The sequence below is a fragment of the Lactuca serriola genome, chromosome 7, assembly GCF_051521515.1.
Source record: "Lactuca serriola cultivar US96UC23 chromosome 7, Lser_US96UC23_V15, whole genome shotgun sequence".
Lineage (NCBI taxonomy): Eukaryota > Viridiplantae > Streptophyta > Magnoliopsida > Asterales > Asteraceae > Lactuca > Lactuca serriola.
In genome coordinates, this window is record NC_136414.1 from 144169651 (window position 1) to 144173987 (window position 4337).

The 4337-nt window shown below is 32.8% G+C and overlaps 1 pseudogene across 1 annotated transcript; it reads left to right on the forward strand.

Moving 5' to 3' along the window:
- Positions 1–615: 615 nt before the first annotated feature.
- On the forward strand, positions 616–2141 carry LOC145063420 (putative E3 ubiquitin-protein ligase RHC1A pseudogene; annotated as a pseudogene). Its single transcript, XR_013687946.1, has 2 exons — positions 616–773; positions 1234–2141. The product of XR_013687946.1 is annotated as a putative E3 ubiquitin-protein ligase RHC1A pseudogene (transcript).
- The last annotated feature ends 2196 nt before the right edge of the window (positions 2142–4337 follow it).

Below are 4337 nucleotides of genomic sequence, written 5' to 3' on the forward strand. Positions count from 1 at the left end.
GATTTTAAACGAGGCCGAGCTAAACTAGAGCTTAATATTAAACTCGTTTATTAAACGAGCTCAAGCACGAGCCTATGTCACTAAGCTCGATTAGCCTTGCGAGCCTAAACGAACATATATATATATATATATATATATATATATATATATATATATATATATATATATATATATAATTTATTATTGTTTTTATATATTAAAATAAAAAGTATTCGGGAAATTAGGGATTTAAGGTATTAATAAACGAGCTTGAATCAAGCTTATGCAAATTTAGGCAAGTTATACAAAAAACGAGCCAAATTCGAGCCCGAGCTGAGCTTGTATAGTATTTTACGAGCTCAAACCAAACTCAACACAGAAAAACTTGAATTGAACCGAGCTAGAGCTTGAGCCTCGTATAACTTAAATGAGCCCAAGCCAAACCGGACCAAGATCAGGCTCGACTCGCCTCCTTTGCGGCTGTAGCGGGATTCTCTTTTGCAAGTGCCGCGTAGGGCAGCACAGTGTTCCTGGCAGGCACCACAAGTCACATAGGACCCACCGGTGAGAAAGAGAGGTAGTATGTCGACAAGTAGCTTAACTTAATGGACCAAAACATAACAAATCTTATAGTACCTTCTGGAACCCGCGTGTATAAGTTTTCAGTTTTTCAAGACAGAATTCCTTGTCAATGTCATCACTCCATTCCATTTCCTTCATTCCACCCTATCTCTTCCTCAGCGCTTCACAGAGTTCCTACTTCTGATGTCTACAAGCATGAACATCATCAATTGGTATGTGATTATCTTTTTCTGAATTTTGATATAATTAGTTTTCATCGAGCCTCAGCTATTTGTTCTTTTTTATTGATTCGCTAATTCCATTTATTAGTTACTAGTTTCTTCGAGGATCATACTTATCTGTTGATTCGCTAGTGAACAAATTGACTTAACAAGTTGTTTATCTCGAAATCGCGTCCATGTGTCTATAGACGGAATTGCATGTTCGTTTCTCGTCGATTTCAATTTCCAAATCTGATTCGTTAATCATAGTTTGAATCGTTTGATATTATGTGAATTCATTTGATTCTCGTACGAAAAAGTGCGACAACAGTCCGTCTTGAAATAGTTTAAGCGATTAAATCTGGTGAAGTATTTCTCCATTTATGTGCTAATCTTCTTTATGAATCATGATGTATGATTCTATTTCAATTACTAAATCTTAATAACATCTTAAATTGCTCTGTGATTGCAGAATAATCTTGTTCTTCCTCTTCAGATTTATAAACCTAAAAATGTCAGGTGCCCGGAATACACACTGGTGCTACCAATGCCTTGAACCAGTTCGTCTCCAAGGTCGCAATCCAATTTGCCCTTATTGCTCTGGAGGATTCGTGCAAGAACTGAATGAGGATTTCAGGCCTTTTCATGGACACGAAGCTTCTGATTACGGATTCTTGAACCCATTCCCAAACCCTAGAAACAGAATCATGGATTCCGGGTTCATGGATCCATTCCCAAACCCTAGAAACAGAATCATGGATGCCTTTGCTGAGTTGATTAGACAACGAGTGAGCGAGAGAAACCCTAACTTATTTGAGTTCTTTAATGGAGTTCCAGTGGATCCTAATGCTAACAATATCTTAATGGGGACTGGTTTAGAAGATTTGATTGAACAGCTTATAGCTAATAATGGTAGACAGGGCCCACCTCCAGCAACCCAATCTGCAATTGACTCTTTGCCTGTTATTAGGATAACAAATAGGCACCTTCAAATGGAGTCTCATTGCCCAATTTGTCAAGATAAGTTTGATTTGGGGTGTGAAGCTAGGATGATGCCATGTCATCATATCTACCATTCTGGTTGTATTGTACCTTGGTTACTTGAGCATAATTCTTGCCCTGTTTGCAGGCTTGAGCTTCCTCCTCAAGGTCCTGGTAATATCAGTAACAATAGCAGTAACAGTAGAAACACGCAGGACAATGACCAAAGTGATGGGAGGAGGAACCCGTTGTCGTTTTTGTGGCCTTTTTAGTAAACTAAGAAAGTGATTATTGCTATGCAAGGTATTTCTATATGTTTATAGTTAGTTGTGAGACGTGTTATTATATGAGTTTATTTTAAAAAAAAAGTTAAATATAAAATTTTAAACATTTAAGAAATTTTAATTTATAAGGAAAATAATTATGCAAGATTGCAAGGTACTTCTATATGTTTATAAGTAGTTATGAGACTTGTGTATTATATGAGTTTTTAAAAAGAAGTTAAATATAAGGGTTTAAGCATTTGAGAAGTTTGAATTTATAAGGAAAATTATGATGCAAAGGTATATTTATATGTTTATAAGTAGTTGTGAGACCCGCATACTATATAAGTTTATTTAAAAAAAAGTTAAATACGAGGGTTTAAGCATATGGGAGGTTTGAATTTACAAGGAAAGTGAGAAACATCTTGAATGATTGAAATTAAAGTATTCCATTTTCTTTTAAATTTAAACAACATAATAATTTAGATAAATAAATAAATGAAATAGTTGGCTTCAGTTTAGGAATTTTGAATTTACGAAAGAAATTTTGCATTAATGAAATTGATATCTATTATTTATTATATTTATTATAATTATTATTTTTAAATATTATTTGAAATTTATGTGACAAATAAATTATTTATTAAGGTAAGTATCGGTTAAAGGTGTTCATTTGGAATAAAGAACATAAAGGAGTTTTAATTACAGAAATTGATATGTTTTATATTAAAAAAATTGGGTTAATTTTATTAATCGGTATTAATTTAATTTTTTCTTCACAAAAGACCATTGATCTATAAAAGTACTATTAGAATGTACTTAACAAAGTTTACAAAATACATGTATTCTAATGGTATTTGGTGAATACAAACAAATAGTGTGGTATTTATTTATGATGTTTTTTTTAAAGAATGTTATTTTGTAAAAATCAAATAGTTTGCTATTCATTTGTGACATTAACCTTAAAAAATAATAATAAGACAACTTTATAACAGATTCTATAAAGAGATATGTGGAAGTTGATAATTTGTGTACAAGGAATAAAAAGAAAAATTAAAATGTCTCATGATGCTTGTTACCGCATGTAACGACATATTGAGACAATGTAAATTACCATTTACCAAGCATGATGTATGGATTCTCATATAGCCACAAATCCAACCACATGTTAAATGATGATAGGTTGTATGTAAATTTTATATTTGAATGACAAAGTTGAATCTCACTTAATAATAGATGTTTAATTGTAGAATATTTTTATTTATGAACAGATAATGAGCAGATTACAAACTAACTGTTTGACGGTTATGTATGGTATTTAGTTGTTCTTTGTTTATACACTTTGTATATTATTGGGACTCATTTGTAAACTGTACTCTTATATCCATATACACACAACCCTAATTAAGGGGATTTCACATAATCCCACATAGTATTGCGTCGTTTGGTTCTAGAAAAAACCCTTTTATTGGGACCCTCTCCAATCAGCCTTTACGGTCGTCAGCCTCCTCTCTTTGGCTGCTCACTCTTTGTTGCTGCTCCATCAATAGTTGTCATCAAGCACCCCTACTATAACATCTCCTATTCCCAGTCAACTTGTCTTTGCCCTCAACAATGTTTATTCACGGTTTAGTTTCAAATAGTTTGTTGATGGCTCAAAAGACAAATTATGGGGCCATATCTTTCTTAACATGTGTAAAGGTGCTAAAGTTCATGGACACATCATACGCAAATCCTAACCTCAAGGTGGTGATGATGAGGATTGGGCGGGCACTAACTCCATTATTAAATCTTGGTTTTATTCTACATGTGTGAAGGTTTGTATCGATCAGATACACTTCAAGTATCATAAACAAGAACAAACTAAGCAAATAAAGAATAGAAAAAGTAAAGAACACGAAATAATCAAAATTTGTCTTTCACTAAGAATAGGGTTGTCACAAAGACGGTCACCAAGACGTTAACATTAGGGTTTCACCCTAATGTTTAATATATATACTAAACTATACTACTATATCCCTTCAATCAAGGGATTGTATCTAATCTATATTAATAACCGATCATTATCACCAAGATATCGGATTTTCTATCTATTCTATCTATTATATATATATATATATATATATATATATATATATATATATATATATATACCTAATATATGAAGATCATAGAAGATTACTATCTACACGCTGACACTGATAAGCCTTGAGGCGCTGATGTTGGTGTTGGCGTTGACAGTCAACATACAGAGTGTTTGACTCATCAGATCATAAGGTGTGACCTTACAATCTCCCCCTATCTGATGATGTCAAAACTATTCTTCTTTAGA